Source organism: Schistocerca piceifrons, chromosome 6 (genome assembly GCF_021461385.2).
Source record: "Schistocerca piceifrons isolate TAMUIC-IGC-003096 chromosome 6, iqSchPice1.1, whole genome shotgun sequence".
Lineage (NCBI taxonomy): Eukaryota > Metazoa > Arthropoda > Insecta > Orthoptera > Acrididae > Schistocerca > Schistocerca piceifrons.
The window spans coordinates 326,983,975-327,004,045 of record NC_060143.1 but is presented as its reverse complement, the minus strand read 5'-3'; the positions used below and the strand labels follow the sequence as shown (position 1 = coordinate 327,004,045).

Sequence of the window (20,071 nt, the reverse complement as noted above, 5' to 3'; positions counted from 1 at the left end):
CACTGGAGTAGTCTCTATTCCTTCAGAGCTGCTTATATTCTTGCAACAATTAGCCAAGCTATTCGACCTGGTGTGAAAGATATAAGACAGGAGAAATAATCTTACACTTCAAGAAGAATATAATAATTCTATTTTCAAAGAGAGCAGGTGCTGACAAGAGTGAATATTATCCAACAGTCGGTTTAATAATCTTGGTTGCGATGTATTGGCACGAACTATTTACAGAAGAATGGAGAAACAGCTGGAAATCAATCTCAGCTAAAATACGTTTGGGTTACCCAAGAACACGCGGGGCGATACTGTCTTACAAAAAAGGTTCAGGGAAGGCAATTTTACTTTCATAGCATTTGTAGATTTGCAGAAAGCTTTTGACCATGTTGATTGGAATAAGTTTTTTTTTTAATTTATGAAGTGAGCAAGGGTAAAATACAGGAAACGAAAGGTTACTAACGGAGTGTACAGAAACCAGGCGGCAGTTATGAGCGTCGAAGGACAAGAAACGGAAGTAGTAGTTAAGAATGGAATGACACACGATTGCATCCTATCTCCAATGTTCTTGAATCTGTACATTAAGAAAACTATGAAAGGAATCACGGAGAAATTTGGAAAGGGAACTTAAGTTCAGCCGGTGAAATATAAATTTTTGGGTTTGCCGATGGCATTGTGGTTCTGTCGAAGACAGCAAACGACTTGGAAGTGCAGCTAAACGGAATGGACTGTATCTTGAGAGAAGAATATAATATAAACATTAAGAAAAGAAAAATTGTTTATGATGTCTAAAGTAGAGGAAATATAAAATGTAGAATGCCAACGGAAAGAAAAAGCACTTCTGAAGAGCAGAAATTTGCTAACATTGACTTTAAATTTAGATGTTAAGAACTATTTGTCTGGACGAAACGTGGACACTAAACGGTGCCGACGAATGCTGCCGACGAATGCTGAAGGTTACAATGGTAGATAACTAATGAGGAGGTGTAGAATATAAATGGGGAGAAACGAAATCTGTGGCTTAACATGACGAAAAGAATGGATCGGTTAAAATGATACCTTCTGAGGCATCAAGCAATCGTCAACTGGAGGGAAGAGTTTATAGTAAAAACATCGGAGGGAGACCAGGGGCACCGTAGAAAAAGCAACATCTGTCATGTGCAGGCGAGCACAACAAGCCAAAAGCCTTTACTGGCCCATGATGTAATGTCTACCAACATTATACATCACAACTTGAAAAAAATTGACCGTCTTGCATTGTTGGAGTCGACGCCACATTGTGTGATTTGTGTGTCGGTAATGAGGATGAAATGGTAATGAGAACAACACCTACTACACGAGCAGAGAAAATCTGGAACGCGGCCAGGAATCGAACCCGGGACCGCAGCATGGTAGGCACATACGTTACCACTCAGCTACGCAGGACACAATTTGCAAATACAAGTTTCAGACAAAACTTTATATAAGATTTTACATAGAAGATTTGCATGTGTTCAGTTACTTTTGAATCACCCTGCATATAACACATAGCTAGCCGGCCGCTGTGGCCGAGCGGTTCTAGGCGCTTCAGCTCGGAACTGAGCTGCTACTACGGTCGCAGGTTCGATCCTGCTTCGGGAATGGATGAGTGTGATGTCCTTACGTTAGTTAGGTTTAAGTAGTTCTAAGTCTTAATATACTTCCTCTTCCTTTTCTATAACATTATCTTCAACTTCAGTCCCCTGACTGATGACTTCAGGTGTGAAGTCCCATAGTGCTTAGAGCCATTTGAACCATTTTAACACAGCTATACACGTAATGTATAGGAGGGAAAATATTGTTAGCAAAATTAAAGGGCAAGATCTTAGCCAATATACTTCATGTTTTTACACCATCCTCTAATAAACATTTGTATTAACATTAGGTATATATATTTTACAAGACAATGTATAGGTTTGCTTTTGGAGGTAATAATGAGAAAGAAAATTCTCTTATGTGAAAAATGCGGTTAAGATTTCTTTCTCGCAGTCAGTAAGTCGTTGGCCAAATTTTCTCTCTCTCTCTCTCTCTCTCTCTCTCTATATATATATATATATATATATATATATATTCGTTCTCCTTTTATATACTTCGCCCCTGATCAGAATTGAGTGTACAACAATGTGTTGTTTTTCTTTCTTCCTAAATATCGAAATTACATATAACAGGAAATCTAATGTCTAATTGGCTTATGATTAGTATACTACTATCTAACCAGAATAGTTTCAGACTATGTAATCTTACCAATTGACAGAATAAAACTACGTGAAATACTGTCATTTAGCTACTATCATCATACACTACTGGCCATTAAAACTGCTACAAGAAGAAGAAATGCAGATGATAAACGGGTATTCATTGGACAAATATATTATACTAGAACTGACATGTGATTCCATTTTCACGCAATTTGGGTGCATACATCCTGAGAAATCAGTACCCGGAACAACCACCTGTGGCCGTAATTACGGCCTTGTACAGGTACAGGTACAGCTACTCATGCAGCTTCAACACAATACCACAGTTCATCAAGAGTAGTGACTGGCATATTGTGACGAGCCAGTTGCTCGGCCACCACTGACCAGACGTTTTCAGTGGGTGAGAGATCTGGAGAATGTGCTGACCAGGGCAGCAGGCGAACATTTTCTGTATCCAGAAAGGCCCGTACAGGACCCGCAACATGCGTACGTGCATTATCCTGCTGAAATGTAGGGTTTCGCAGGGATCGAATGAAGGGTAGAGCCACGGGTCGTAACACATCTGAAATGTAACGTCCATTGCTCAAAGTGCCGTCAATGCGAACAAGAGGTGACCGACACATGTAACCAATGGCACCCCATACCATCACACTGGGTGATACGCCAGCATGGCGATGACGAATACACGCTTCCAATGTGGTTCACCGCGATGTCGCCAAACACGGATGCGACCATCATGATGCTGTAAACAGAACCTGGATTGATCCGAAAAAATGACGTTTTGTCATTCGTGCACCCAGGTTCGTCGTTGAGTACACCATCGCAGGCGCTCCTGCCTGTGATGCAGCGTCAAGGGTAACCGCAGCCATGGTCTCCGAGCTGATAGTCCATGCTGCTGCAAACGTCGTCGATCTGTTCCTGCAGATGGTTGTTATCTTGCAAACGTCCCCATCTGTTGACTCAAGGATCGAGACGTGGCTGCACGATCCGTTACAGCCATGCGGATGAGATGCCTGTCATCTCGACTGCTAGTGATACGAGGCCGTTGGGATGCAGCACGGCGTTCCGTATTACCCTCCTGAACCCACCGATTGCATAATCTGCGAGCAGCAATGTCGCGATACGATAAACCGCAATCGCGATAGGCTACAATCCACCTTTATCAAAGTCTGAAACGTGATGGTACGCATTTCTCCTCCTTACACGAGGCATCAACAACGTTTCATCAGGCAACGACGCTCAACTTCTGTTTGTGGATGAGAAATCTGTTAGAAACTTTCCTCATGTCAGCACCTTGTAGGTGTCGCCACCGGCGCCAACCTTGTGTGAATGCTCTGAAAAGTTAATCATTTGCATATCACAGCATCTTCTTCCAGTCGGTTAAATTTCGCATCTGTAGCAATTGATCTTCGTGGTGTAGTAGTTTTAATGGCCAGTAGTGTAGTTTCAGCAGCTGGAAGGATGTCGCTCGTACCCCGTATATCGATAGTCACTACCAATTCACCCATGATTTTAAGAAACTTCAGTTCGCATTCAAGGTTGCGTTTGCTGTAACAATAAATAAGGTTCAAGGTCAGAAATAGCCGTAAGAAGGCATAGAGTTGGTGAGAGAAAATAACCATATCCAAGAGGAAGGTGGAGATGGTCTAGAGAGTGGGGAAAATGTGATGTTCAGAGAGAGGGGAATGAGAATGAGATGAGCAAAGAGAGGCGGGAGAAGGAGCTGGGCAGAGATACGGGAAAGAAGGACTTTAGGACGCATGTCCAATTCCCATATATATTTAGCAATTGCGAAGCGTTATCGGAATCGCTAGTTTTCCTATACTAGCAACCCAGAGATTCTGAAACATTCTCTCTCTCGCTGCAGATTTTTAGTAGTGATGTAACTCAGTGCTGCGAATGGAATTCATATGCTGTTGGCACGCGATACAGATTACGTGACATACTGCCTTCATGTGACTCCTTGCAACGTAGGCGAGTGTCTCCAGCAATACTGTTCCAAGTCAACAGTTAAAAAAAAAAAAGTAAAGAAATCTTACCACAAACAATACACTTTAAGTGTCTACGAAACAAATGAAATTCATTGGCTTCAATTACACATCGACAAATCCGGCTTTCCAATAGATAACCACCTCAAGCTAGCCTTCAAGCTCTGACACATGGCTTCTTACTAGCCATCACTTGCACGCTCACTAAACTACATGGTTGTCAAATGAAACTGACCAGAACGATACGATGGTCAAAATAAATGTTGCACATATCCGAACTTTAATAATGAATATTGTGATACAGAAATACATTATGATATCAGCATATAATTTTGTCTGTAATGTAATATTGGCAAAAACAATCCATGTATTTGTGGTGGGGGCCTGTATGTGCAGTGTATGATAACCGTGTCGCCTGTAAACAACGCAGTACTTGACCAGGGTGTCTTTACGAGGGTTACATTGCTTCAGGATACTTCAGACAACAATAACTTACGGTCAGTGGCTCCGTATAGTCGTTCTCATAGAGCATGGAATGAGACAGGTGAACTTCCGCAGCGGATGTCGACGTAGGACGAAGTGATGTCTTTAGAATCAAGAACACGTTTCTACCGAGAGGATCGTTGCAGAAGTGGCTGGAGAAGAATAAAGCCACAGGTGTGCTCGACCGATATCTGCTTGTGACAGCTAGCGGAAATCCTCGACAGAATGCTACACGCCTGCAGCAGCAATTCCATATAGCTACAGGAGTGCAAGTGTCAGCACTACAATACGATGATGATGTTGTTAGAATTGTGGGGTGCTCAATTGTGCGGTCATCAGCGCCCGTACAAAGTCCCAATCTTTACACAGTCCAGTCTAGCTACTTTCATGAATGATTATGAAATGATAAGGACAACAGAAACACCCAGTCCCCGGGCAGAGAAAGTCCCAAACCTAGCCAGAATCGAACCCGTGTCCCCGCAATCCAGATCCAGCAACGGTAGCCGCTGGACGACGAGCTTCGCATCCAACAATAAGAAATGGGCACCATGAGCAGGGATTAAGCGCCAGAAGACATTTCAAGGCTCCACCTCTAAATCTGGTTCGGAGAGCGGCTCGTGTGGCATGAAGATTAAACCACTTTTCGTGGGTTAGGCAGCACAAGGACACAGCCCTCTTTCCTGATGGTACCTGTATCAGTCTTCACCCTGGCAATATAGATATGTGGAGGCAAGGAGAACAACGTTCACACCCTAAATGTATCGTGGTCCGCACTGTTATCAAGCCGGTTCAGTCATGTTTTGCGGCGGAAACATGTGTAGTCGCAGTACACCCTTCGTGTCACTTGATGAAGCGCGAATGGTGTGAATTATCTGGAGGACATCCTTGCACGCTGTGTGGTTCCATTTGGTGAACATACTGGAAGGAGATTTGGATGATGGGCGATAATACAAACTTCAATCGTCAGTCTTTGAACACCTTTCTAATGGAGCATAGAATCCGTCAGATGGAATGGCCCCCACATTCTCCAAGTTTCAGATGCATGGGCAACACTACAAAGAGTGATTTTCAATCGTTCTCTTCCACCAGAGACTTTGCAGCGCTACACAGATGTGGCTATGGGGGAATCTGGCAATATCCCACAGGCTTATCTCGACAACTCTGTTCGAAAGTTTCTCCAATAACTATGAGGACCAATTTATTCATAAACAAAGAGTCATGCAAGATAACAGGAAGAAGAAACTGTAGTGTTTGCAATGGAATCTTCGGTGAAGTTCTGTTTTTGTTTTTTATGTGTGTTTATCGAATGGATAATGAAGTTGCTGGAAATAAACACCGTTGACGTCGACTACCACTGTGGTCGATTTATCAAACCGTGGGACAGGAGTAACAGCTCTGCCTGATGGATAGCAGCACCAGCGTCATTAATGCTGCGGTGTAGTTCTACCGCCAACGGTCTTGCCACAGTGATAACACCGGTTACCGTCAGATCACCAAATTTAAGCGCTATCAAGCTTGGTTAGTACTTGGTTGGGTGACTGCCCTGTTATGCCCAGCGGTATACTCAAACGGGATGCACCTAGACCTCGTATAGCCAATGCTGGATCTACATGATCGAAAAATAGTGGCTCCAATTACGAAAACTGACAACGACCGGGGGAGCGGTGTACTGACCAAATTCCTCTTCATATCAGCATTAAAATGACACCTGTTGGCTGAGGATGACACGGCAGTCAGTCGGTCCCGCAGAATCTTAAGAGATCTGCTCGGAAGGAGAGAGAGACAGAGAGAAAGAGAGAGAGAGAGATAGATAGAAAGAGAGAGAGAGAGAGAGAGAGAGAGAGAGAGAGAGAGAGAGAGAGAGAGAGAGTATAGCTCTTCCACTGAAGTGAGGATTATCTGAGTGCACCTGACATTTCAATTTGTCCCACAGGTAAAAATCATGAGGGAAGGGATCGGCGATCGAGGTACTCAAGAGCTTGCATTATATCTTCCAAACCTCCTGTCCTTACCTCATGGTTGTGTGTACTGTTGTCCCATCTTACCAAAAATATCCATACCATCTTTCATCTTCTTTGTCAAGATCCACATATAGATTATATGGTTTCTAGACACACCGGTTAGCATTACCTGTTTGGTGTAAGAACCGTGTTAAGATGCGAACGCCAAACATTGCGCACTTAATATAGACCTTGAGATTATTCGATGGCTCTTATAACTAGTCTGGGTCTTTCCTGATGCATAATGGTGCATGTTTGTGAGTTCTCATACCCTGGCGGATTCTACCAGGCCTCTTGTAAACAAATGCAAAACTGAAGCTCCAAAGTCCCTGATTCGACTTCATGCAAAAGCCATTGGCAGAACTCAACACAAGTAAGTCCGTCTATAGGTTTCAACTCATACACAACAGTAAATTTGTAAGGATACGGAAGCAGGACCCTTTTTATAAGCTTTTCCTTTATTTGTTTTCGGAGAGAGACCTCCTTGAGCAAATCACAGGCAGAAAATAGCCAACAGGACAGAACAACCGAATACAGAGAGAACTAAGAGCAACGAACACGAGCACAGACAAATATAAAACATATGCTATTTACCAACTGACATGCCAAGACAGACGAGCAGAAAATTTAATATCAGATACACCAAATATAGAAGACCGTCAAAAACCAACAACAGTCACTCTACACTTGTTGAACACCTTATGGACACGAAACACAGCCCAAATAATTGAAGAAAATTATCAAATACAACAAGCCATACTAGAATGAAAGCAAGTAATAAATGAAATGATAATTAAATAGACACCCTAGCTGCAAGCAGGCGTTGATACACTTCATTGGGGCCATGTTGAAAATGTGTGCCCCGACCGGGACTCGAACCCGGGATCTCCTGCTTACATAGCAGACGCTCTATCCATATGAGCCACCGCGGGCACAGAGGATAGTGCGTCTGCAGGGACTTATCCCTTGCACGCTCCCCGTGAGATCCACATTCCCAACATGTCCACAACACTACATTCGTAGTGCGCCTAATAGATGTTTGCCCATCATACTCATTACTCGTGGCAGATTAATCTACCAAGTCCCGTACGAGTTCGGTCATAGCGTGTGCGTTCGCACAAGAAGGTCAAAGGCCGGGAACCCATATTTTTAACTATATATATGACGGTAGTAATGAGTAATGAATCTAGTGGAACATGCATTGAAATTCATCCCACGAACTAACAATGGGCACTTGTTTAACTCAATGCATGACGTCTTCAAGCCTGTATTCAACATTCTGGCGGTTACACTCGTTAATGCACCAGCATTTCACACTTCCAATGGCTTATCTTGCACTTACATTGACCTGGTGTTTCAGTGTCAATCACTTGAAAAAGTTGCCTAGACAATTGAATACCCGAAATTGTATTACTCTATGTTAATTACTTTTTGGGGTTGCTCCTTTTTTCCGTCACATATTTTTCGGTACATGTTTTTTTCTAATTTATTTCTTTCTTTTCCTTTTGCCTGCGCTATAGTGCACTCGCTTAGACAATCGTTAAGTGATTAAATAGAATTCACAGCTCTGGAGTCCAACACTAACGCCAGATGAAAACACTATACACTAAGGGATCACAAATGAGACACGTATTGGGAATGAGTGGGGTACAAACCCTTTCAGAAAAATTGTTCAAATGGCTCTGAGCACAATGGGACTTAACATCTATGGTCATCAGTCCCCTGGAACTTAGAACTATTTAAACCTAACCAACCTAAGGACATCACACACATCCATGCCCGAGGCAGGATTCGAAACTGCGACCATAGCAGTCACGCGGTTCCAGACTGAAGCGCCTAGAAGCGCACGGCCACACCGGCTGGCCAAACCCTTTCGTCGTCGTGCTTATTATTCGCGAAATTTCTGTTTACCTCTTCAGTACATGTGACGAAATGTTTCCATGATCAAGGTGTCACAGGCATTTCTGACCTATCCTTGTCTATTTCCAGGTCATATTCAGATTCAGGGTGTATCGAAAAGGTCCTTCCGCGATCATTACCAGAGATCCACGCGTTTATGTTCTGCTGCCATGCCTTTCTGTCTTGCAGCTTCGACTGACAGCGATGTGGAGCGTAAGAGAACAGTAGACCACTCTCACAGACGTTGTCAGCCTCCTAGCTGTAGAGGCGCAAGCATATCATGCAAATAGCTCCTAAACTGACAAAAGAGGTTGAGTGTATCGCCATTCTAATACCCCCATCAAAGAAAAACCCACGCAGTAACGCGAATCGAACTACGTCTCCCCCATGAAAGGCAGACAAAATGAGAGATCAACTTCAGAGGCGGGCAACGATTTCAGCATGAATAGGTAATTTTGCCTCTTTGTCCAGTACACCAAACCGTAAGCAGCAGAGTAATGTTTCGCAGCTAGCGGCAGTTTTGGTAGTGAGTTTAAACCTCTGGGAACAATATTTTACAATTAGAGTAATGTGGCCAACTTCAGCACAGCACTGGGAAATTAACACAGTTTAACGTAATTAAGAGCACAATGTTCAGTTATTCGCAGAAATTAGCGAAACCTGACGAACAATATGTTTCAATGAAGACAAACGCCAGCCATCCACACAGTCATCCACCCACCCCCTCCCTCCCCCATAAACACACACACACGAGCGTGCTGACCCAACCACCCACCCACCTACACGCGCACACACACACACACACACACACACACACACACACACACACACACACACACACAAGCAACGAGCGCACGGACGAGTGCACACGCATGCATGGATGTGCGTGAGGTATCACAAACACACAAACTGACCCTCATTACAGGAGCGCATATGCAGTTTAACATGCGATTGACGCCCTTTTCTAAACATCGCATTTTTCTTTACAACTGTTTATTATTGTTGCAATATTGCACTGGTAAGGCTCTTATTTTGTGAATCGACTGACACATGCGTATCTTTCCAACTCCAAGGGGATGTACAAATTTAAGTTACACATTATTATCGAAGGTCAAGTTCTTTTGTAGTTCGCTGTAGAGTGCTTCTGAGTGTCACCAAGTCTCTCTAAACAATGGTCGAATCATTATACCAATCGATCAGTTTCTCGACGACAGAAATCCGCCTCGCGGCCGCCGAGCCATTCGAGAATCGCTTTGTGAATGTCCTCATGGTTGGAAAATATGCCATTGTTGTGGAGCACTTCGTTGACTGCCTACACGTCATCGTCTGTGGTCGCTGTCTGTGAGTTTCGTTTCTCATCAGCATCATCCACGTCTGTGCGGCCATGGTGAAGTTGTTGGCACCATTTCACTACAGCTAGACGCGACGTTGTATTTTGTCCATTTACCACAAGAATCACGATGAACCTGTGTGCCGTTTACACGTTTTTCCGACAAGAATCACAGTATGCCGCGTCCTACAACTTTAGAGAACGGTTCAGTCGTGCCGAGCCGTTTCCTTCCCACACTGAGAAGCACCTGTCATCCGCACAGCTGGAGAACTGTGTCAGCAGGAAACCTGGAACAGACGCTCTCATTGGGTATCGATACAAGCGTGGGGCTATATGTATAACTTTGTTTCAGACGTCCTCACGTAGAAGAATTTCAACAATACCCGGTGCGTGTTTGGCGAATATGTTTTCCAGTAGTCACTATTGGCAGCAATGTTGTCTATATTGATGAACTAGAGTAGATTACCGATTTGTCAGGAAAAATTTTTGTGCGTAGCAGGGTCATTTTTCAATGACGAGCAGCACGACAGGTTACGAGATATGGACCAAATTTGTTGGTTTGGTGCAGTGGTCTCCATGAGTTTATTTTTAGACAGTTTTCCACGCTCGTTTAGGCAAATGCTGGGCTGATCGACAACCACTGCGTCAGAAATTACGAATCCGTAACAGTTAATACTAGGTGACGTGATTCACTGTCAGATGGCGCACACGACTTTCCTACATGAGGTTAGCGCAGCTGTTAGGACAATGGACTGCCATTCGGAAGAACCACAATTCAAATCCCCGTCCGCCCACTCTGATTCAGGTTCCTTGTAAATTCCCTAAATCGCTTAAGGCAGATGCCGGGATGGTTCATTTCAAAGGGCAGGGCAGTTTGCTTCCCCATCGTTTCTTTATCCAAGCTTGAGCTCCGTCCCTAATGTCACGATGTCGAAGGGCGTTAAACCATTATCTTCCTTCCTTCCTTCCTTCCTTCTTTCTTTCGTTGGGTTAACTACCGGCTGTCGCAACGGGAAGGTCATCAGGCCACAAACTTAAAATAACAATAAATACGCCAAAGCGATTGTGATAAACGCCAGTAGAGAGATACTTGAATACGTTATTTGACGGCATATGCTCAGCAGTGTCTGAATGTCGAATACAAGGGGACGTCCATATAGAAGTACAAGGAGACTCCATTCATTGTCTCCGGTCAAAATAGGCAGGAGGCATCCAGCAAGATGCCACCAAAACTTTAATGCAACGGAATACACAGTCACGTGCATAGAGCATAGACAATATTAAAGTGTTCATCAGTCTTCATGGCCTCTCTGAACGGAATCGAACGACTTACGCGTGTGCCAGCACGGGATTCCCCGAATTGAATCGAGTGCGTCATAAGTGTTACATTTCATTCTGTGAAGTTCTCTGTCGCAATAGTAGAAATCACTGCTTGTGAGTCAGTAAGTCGCATATGATTTTCTACAACGCATATAAAACGTACATTATTGTAGTCAAAATGGATTTGTATCACAACTTTTACTACGTATATTTTAAGCTGAATGCCGGCGAGACGAAATGCACGTGTGAGCAAGAAGTTAATGGTTTGTGTACGGAAGGTAAGCTAAAGCTCACTGACAAGAGTTGTCTTAGTGATCATATGAATCAAGAGATTGGAAAGCTACGTAGTCATACGGTTGAAAGGAAGGTGGGAAGAAAGTGGTCCTTCATCTCCCAAGTGTGTAATGCCTCAATGATATTTGACGCACGAGTATATGTTACACCAGTACAAGATGAGTTTCTTATGGGTCCATCGTACCAATGAATAGTATATTCGTGGAACCTTTGATCGGCTTTCTTTGTCTGTAGATTCGTCCGTCACAAGTTAAAAATAGTAATTTGTACACTTTAGAAATTTTATTAAACTGCTTCAATTACTGTTTAAAACAAATAAAACATCATTTTTACAAATTTTATATGGCTACGGAGTAATTCTGACGTGAGGAGATCCCACCACATCATTAATCTCTCCGAGGGGGGAGAAGGGTTATAATTTTAAAGAAAACTCCTCATGTAATAAATGGACTTTCCATAAGGTCAAATTACTTGCTCTCAGGGTCGGCTTACAAGACGTGGAGGAACGGCTTTGTGCTCTTATAAACACTATGCTATATAGACTACCTGATACACACGTAAACAGAACGTCTTGCTTTGAGTATGAGATTTATTACTACTGTGCCTCGTGAGTCGTCACAGACACAGTACGGAAACCTTTCGTGTCGTAAATAGAGCCTGGACTTTGATGTAACTTATCAAATAAAATGGATAAAACGTCTATGAAAATATTTAAGCTGTCAAATTACTTATTAATTATTTAACGTTAAAAATAATTTCAACTAAAGTGAACATCTTAGCCCAACCAACTGAGCACCTGTTTTTGCGCAGGTGTGTAATTCCAGTGTTATTCGTCCCTCTCTTCCTTTCCCTTCTCTCTGACCATATCCTTCTGACCCTTCTATCTGTCCATATTCCCCTTCGCTCTCTGTCCACCTAATCCACCCTATCTGACTGCCTCCTCCTGCCCCTGTATATGTTCATCTGCTCCTCCCTGTTCCCGCCTTCTGACCCCTCCTCTCTGTGTCCATCCGCTCCTCACCATTCTGTCCATCTGCTCCCCCTGTCTCTGTACATCTGTTCCTCTCCCCTCTGTCCATCTGTTCCTTCTCCTTCGACCATCTCCTCCTCCTCATACTCCCCCTGAAGTGCCCTCTCCATTCGTCTCTTACAGGGTGCCTAAAGGATGCTACTTTCTCGAAGAGTTACACAACAATTCAAGCAGATCACGTGATTTTTATTATAATAAAGTCGATTGAAAACACTTAACTTTGGGTCGCAAGCAAATGGCGACGTGCAAATAATCAGTGTCCTTCACCATATACAACGTCCATACAAGTAATTCACACAAGTTCATATAGATCACGAATCACGGCCCTTCTAGTGCCGCTCTTCTAGTGCGTTGTTTCTTGTTCAGGTCTGCTAGTGCGCGTCTTCTACTGTCCGGGCGAGGCTGGCAGGAGCAGCGCTTATATTCTACGTATAGAGACAGCTCCTGTCGCGTTGCGATCCTAGTCAGCGTACTATTGTCTGACGTCGTCTCACAGCCTTCTCTGCTCTTGCGCTCTTCATCTTCGTGCTGGCGCTTGTCGTTACGCCAGAACATCCACTCTCTCTGTCCATCTCCTTCATTCCCGACTCTCTCTCTCTCTCTCTCTCTCTCTCTCTCTCTCTCTGTTCCTCTGCCTCTGCCTATCACGTCAACTCCCTTAATCTGCTCTTCGTCCCTCTAAGTATTCTCTTTCTGCCCACTCTCTCTGTCCCTTCCTCAATCCATCTGCTCTTCCTCCCCTCCTCTCTGTCCTACTCCTCATCTTCCCTTTCCCTATCCACTTCCTTCTACCCCCGTCTCTGTCTATCCCTTTCTCCCCTATCTGTGCCCATTACTTCCTTCCTGCACTCTGTCTGTCCCCTCCTCCCCCCTTCTCTCCCCACATTGTTACCCCGGCATCAAGAGGAGGTTGCTGGTTCTTACACCCATAGTTTTTAATTCCAGACAGTAAGTAATATGTGCACAAGTTCGACTGAAATCGGTCCAGGGGTTTAAGAGGAGCTTTCTAACCGCGGCTTTGGTCTTTTAAGCACGTCTTATACACTTAATACATTTTTCCGTCACCTGTATCTCTAAACAATTTCTCCCTGCAATTTCGTTTTCTGGCAGCTCGGTGGTTTTGACATATTCCTAAACAATGTGTCGTACAAGGATGTAATTTTGCAGTTACTTTCTGTGGTACATGTAAATACTGTCTGCAAAGTGTGTTACTAATGGAGTTAGTAGAAAAGAAGTATGAAATTAAAAGGCCATGCCTGACGCGTCAATTTTATCCCATGAACAGCGAACCTGTAGCAGTGCTAAACTCTTCTCTTTCGTTATTTTGTGTGGTGCTAGCGAGAAAAAGTCTCGTACAGATTTGAAATTGTGTGTTTGTTGCAAGTCACTAAGTGTTCTCAGTCTCAAATACTGGATGAATGTAGTTTGGCTATTTGCGCGCCTCCAGCAAAGCATCTTTTCATCCCACACCTCCACCAGTCTCTTTCCCCCACAGAGGTTCTTGCCAGGCAGTAGGTGATAATGTGCACTAAGTATGGTTGAAAATCGATGCAGAGACTTAGGAGGCGTTACATATACAGGGTTTTTTCAGAAGTGGTTGTCAATATTCAGGGGTATAACAGGAATGATCATTCGAAACAAAAAGATAAAGTAAACATGGGGTCTGAGCTATGAGAAATTCTTGATCTTAGATACTGTGAAACAAATCGCTTCTATTTCCAAGCTCTTTGCTTTCCATATTTTGGGAAGAGGTAGTATTGACCAAAACAAGAAAAAAATGTCCAGTAAACATGTGCTCGAAAATTAATACTTGTTCATGAGAAGAGCTGTGTTTCAAAATAGCGAAGATGAAGAAATGCTCATAGCTCTAAGGTTATGCGTTTTATGGTACATGTTTACCGGACCTTTTTTTCTTGTTTCAGTCCATAGTACCACTCCCAAAATATGGAAAGCAAAGAACTTGCAGAAGAAGAGATTTGTTTCACAGTATCGAAGATCAAGAATTGCTCATAGCTTTTACGGTATGCCTTTTAGACCCCATGTTTATTTAACTTTTTCGTTTCGAATGATCGTTCCTGTCATATCCTTGAATATTGTCCATCACTTCTGAAACACTCTTTCTACGCTTTCTACGCTTTTTTCTACAACCCACGGGTCCCGGGTACGATTCCCGCCAGGGGACTGGGTGTTGTGTGTCCTTCATCATTATTTTCATTTCGCAAGTCGCCGATCTGGCGTCACTTAAAAAGGACTTGCAATACGGCTTCCGAACTCCTCCGAATGGGGCCTTCCGGCCAACAATGCCATACGATAATTTCCATTTTCTTACCTATAACCTACTGTTATGTAGAATATATATGGATATATGGATGTATGGATATGCACTTAAATGTATTAGGAACAGGAAAAGAAAAGAGGGTAAGTTTTACATTATGTAATTATTTTATAAGTTGTATTGGGCCAATAAAGGAAAACTATTGTCGGTTACATCCGTTTATTAAAATGTGCATCATCACCGAAATTACTAAGATACATTAAGTAACAATCTGAAGCGCAAACGAGGTACATCTCCAAATACTCCGCAGTCATAGAATGTCGCCGAACGGAGGGAATATTTTTCTGAAAGGAAAACGACCTTTCCGCGCAACAGGACGTTGATGGTGCAAATGTTAGGAGATGAAGTATTCCTGGAGAGATCTACGCTGTAGCAACCTCTTTTCCCCAGTGAGAATTTCCGTAGATAGTAGTAGAAGTCGAGTGGCCTAAAATTCTTTCCAAGACGACGCCAAACTCGAAACTACCAGGTACATTAAAATTGTGTGCTGGAACTGGACGCAGAGCTGGTGAGGTCTAATGTTAGTCAGCTTGCGTCTAACACTCTCAACAACCTGTAACGATATCTGCAAAGGCAGCCAATAGAGTGTAACTCTTTAATGCCACAGGCAAGGAAGCCAATGCTGTTATAGATTTACGTTGGGCCACTTTTAATTTTAGGTTCTGTGGAAGCATTTTGTGCCTCCCGCATTGAAAGTTAACATTGTCTTGGAAACTAATCATTCACAGGTTTCACAACTTGAAGATGTTCGTTGTGAAAACCATCGGCTTCGATCGATGTACACCACTTCGTTACGACAGTCGCAGGTGGCAGGCGGCAGCAGTTATCTACAAAGCGACACACGATGCGGAGCTTTGAGAAACTCTCCCTTCATGTATGTAATTATTTTATTTACTTTTTGGTACGTCCAGTGGTCTTCGCCGCCGATGTGTTGCAGTGCATGGGCAACAAAAATGAAATGGTTTAAATGCCGAAAGAACACACAGGGCAAGTAGCCGCCTTCTACACGTATGCCTCAGCATCTATACAAACATCAGGGTCTTTTTCTTCTTGAATTCCCTCGGGACACAGCACTTGTAGAATTTCGTTTACAACTCGAACAGTGTTGAATGTGTGTGACGTTCAAATGTGTGTGAATTGCTAACGGACCAAACTGCGCAGGCCATCGGTCGCTAGACTTACACACTACTGAAACTAACTTACGCTAAGAACAACATGCACACCCTTGCCCGAAGGAGGACTCGAACCTCCGGCAGGAGGGGCGCACAATCCACAGTGTTGAGTGAATTGTGCCACGTAACTCTTTGCAAGAATTTAATAATGTATTTGAGAATCGTTCTCCGTAGAGTTTGCCAATGAAACGTCCAACGAAGTCCGTGTTTTCGGTGACGGCTTTCTGTAAGTGATGGTTACTTATACAGCGTGGTTGACTTGTCAGAGCCTAAGGGTAAAAAAATCTAAATAGTTTCTCCTTAATGTAGAATCTTCATAGATCTATCGCCCGCAGTACTTTTCTATTAATAACATCAGAGAACATGTCATGGAAAATTAGTTTGTATAGTCAGGCGTATTTTACATGTGTGTCACTAACATTTGATTCCTGGACAATTTTTATTTGTATGTGCATCACGACGTATATGTTGCTGAATTTGAGACTTCGCGTAGACCTCGACCTTCGTATTGCGCGCTAGACATAGGGAAATCTCTCCATCAGCAGTGAAACCGTCGTCTATCGTAGCTCAAATCTCAATCTAGACGACAGTTTGGATACAACAGCCATCCTGAATACAAGGTCGCGAACTCTTAAGAACTTGGCCATGTGCTCGCTAACTCCGAATCGGAAAAAGTCTCCACTAGTTGGAAAACTTCCAGCCGCTGGTCCCTTCTTCGCTACACTGCCAATCACGACAGCTCGCGTATCCCTTTACTAGACATGCAAGGGCATCTGGAATGTTATTATGGTATAGTTTCCGTAGCGGTCGCGTGGTTCCAGACTATAGCGCCTAGAACCGCTGGGCCAGTTGTTATAAGTGTCTTACGAGCGTGTTGTATTAATTGTTGACGGACTCCTGCTGAAGATTTCTGCAGTGTATCGTCTCTTTGTAGCTTATTTGTATGTAGTACATTCAGTATCCCATTGTCTTGGAGTAGCGTCTTCGGGCCCGGATCAGAACTCCAACCCAGCTTAAATTAAAAAAAAAAAAAAAAACACTAACAAAGGCGGCTGAAGACTACACTGACAGAAAAAACATTCCTGGCTAATTGTAATGGTATAAGACATGGCCTTAATTTGAGGAAACAATTTCTGAGAATGTACGTTTGGAGCACAGTTACTGTAGTGCAACAAGGTCTGTGGGAAAATCGGAAGAGAAGAGACTCGAAACATTTGAAATGTGATGCTACAGAAGAATGTTGAAAATTTGGTGGATTGATAAGGTAAGGAATGAGGTGGTGCTCCGCAGAATCAGCCTGAGTTTCTTGCTTGAATATTATAGTAATATTGTCATTTAATGCTAGTACGGATTTCTCAGCTCCAGTCTGCCGTGTATGCTTGTGGTTGTTGTGCTGAGATAAGGCATTTCGAACAAATTGACCCTCCAACAGATGACACACAACCACCAAAAGATACTTTTCTCCTATATTTCTCAGGTCATTTTCAGGGTTACATCTACTTGGTTGAACTTGGATGACACATAAGGATTAACGTAATAAGCCACTTGGGCTCTGTGTTGATTGCCACTTGAATTCTAACACATGCTTGGTCGTGCCCAAATGGTGCTTTTGTTCGCTGTGCGCCACCACGTGTATTGCCGATACTGAAAATTGGACCACAGGTCGATACAAATTGATTATTAACTCTAGTCCTGAAGGATCACTGAGTATGTCAGCTGCGCTGAGATAAACTTGCTTGTCATTTAAAATTACACCGAGGGCACCTTTGCACACGTTTACTGCAATCTTCACTCCTTATATATAGTATCCAATCTATGCGGTTCGTAATCTTAAGAGGACAATTTCCGTTGCCATTACATAGCGAGAAGAAGATCAAACACAACCTTGACGTAGAGCTCTCTGTAACTGTATCGGATTCGGAAGATTATCAATGATCTTGATTTGGATGCACGCGTTTGGTTTACGTGGATTGATAATTTCGACGAATTTACTATCAAATCTCTATTTCTGTAAGACTGTTTCATCGTAGTTCTAAATCTATCCTATTGATCGCTTTTGGTAATAAAGAAATACAATACGCAAATTTAGCTGAGCTTCCAAAGGAACACGTGCGAGGTCTCGATGGTCTGCCAAAGAATCTGCATCATGGGTCCGTCAATTTCTGGTACTGTGCCGAATCTTCTGGCAGTCGACTGTTAACGACCCTCGCAAATATTTTGTACTTATCGTTAGTTAAGTCAGTCGGTCACCTATTACGGGTTGCCGTGGGCTTTGTTTTCTTTGAGACTGGGTCGGTAGCAGCATCCGTGACTTACGCCGGTTGTACTAAACCTCGCGGAATTACGATTCATGACTTGTCCTCACCAATTTCCACCTGTTCCTCTCTTCCTACGTTCCAAACTTAGCAGACGTACTTCTGCATACTTTGTGGAATAGCGCTTCTGGAAGGAATTAAATTTATCAGGCATGTTTGAGCAACTGCTTAGCAGGTACCAGATCGTGCTCGGATAGGAGGAGTACTTTTCCGCTGTAAGCGAAGAGCAGAGGTTCGAGTCCTACTCGGTCGCACGGATTGGTTCTGCCAGGGTGTTTCAGGTAACTTTTTATCTTTAGGTACGCATCCCACTGTGGGAGCAGTGATCCTTAAATCGCTGACGGGTATGAAACGTTGTTCTCGTTTGAATGTACTACGACAGCAGTTATATATTTAAAGACTCAAACACACATTATGAATAAGGAGGGAAAATGGCGTATCGCCGAAATGATCTGATCGTGTGAAGTGAATGACTGTGGCCATAACACAGTAAAGGTGGGAAACAGAACCGACTTTTAATAATTTTTTTGGGTGTGGCACCGAATGTTAAAAAAACTCATTAAAGGGAATTAGAAGAAAGAATTTTTGGAAGAAGTGTTCGTGGAATTTTTGTTAGCCTTGACGGATCTGGATCCAGAGGGCAGAAGTTGCAACAGTCTAATGGCAATTATTTAAAACTTTCTTATCCATTCTATAATAATTGAAAAACTTTTCTGGATACTGCTTCAGATCGAAATTCAAGGAACGGAATTTTCAATTTAATAACCGTTAGCTAGTACTGGAGTGAATACTGTACCTTCTCCTTTTCTTTGCTTTACGTTCGATATAATGCCACAAGCAGCCGAATGCGTTTCTTTTAATAACTGTTAGTCGATCGATGAAGTAGGGCACAGAAGGAGTAGGAAGCGTACCTCTCTGGAATCTACAATAAGTTAATGACGTTATGCGTACTGTTCCAACAACTCTGTTCGGTCGAGCCGAAATCTAGTCTTATCGAATTCCACTTGGTGATTTATTCGGCGAAACGATCAAGTACCTTAAGCGGACAACTATGGCCTCATTCTCCACGTTCTTGCTAAAGAATGTAATTGTTATTCAGTGTTTTTGCAATAATGATGTTGGCGCATTAACGAACATGGCAGTATTAATAAAGTGTAGAGATATCACTTTCCATCCTTAATAATAGTGCTTGTTCAGGCTCGCCCAAGTAGCTGTGTGTGTTTAAGTAGTCACTTCCGGGACCGAAAAATGCACCAGTGAATTTCTAATCCGCCCGCCTCACTTGCAACGAGAGCTGGCGTGCCAGCCAGCCTTGTGGTTTTTGGGCGGTTTTCCATATTCCACCGGGCGAATAGCGGGATGATACCCAAGTCCCGCCTCAGTTACACACTTTACAAACAATTCGAATACGTTCGCACAGTTTCATAAGGGTATCACTACACGAAGTTAGTTAGGGTACACGATTTCCTCTCCGGGGATTACTGGCGTGGTGACATTAAGAGCATCCAGACACCCGTTAACGTCAACCATACCAATTCGATAGTAACCTTGCTGACATTGCGTAGACGAAAGAGAAGATTATTTATGGTCTAATACAGCAAGGAAGCAAACGAAGCTAACAATATATATTGTATCAAATATCGAACTGTTAAAGAAATATTTACGAACATCAGTGGCAACGAAGAAGTTTAAATAGCTAGA

At 43.1% G+C, this 20,071-nt stretch overlaps 1 non-coding gene across 1 annotated transcript; it reads right to left on the bottom strand.

Moving 5' to 3' along the window:
- Positions 1–7,533: 7,533 nt before the first annotated feature.
- On the bottom strand, positions 7,534–7,608 carry Trnat-ugu. Its single transcript has one exon. It is a non-coding gene; the product is annotated as a tRNA-Thr (tRNA).
- Positions 7,609–20,071: the final 12,463 nt, after the last annotated feature.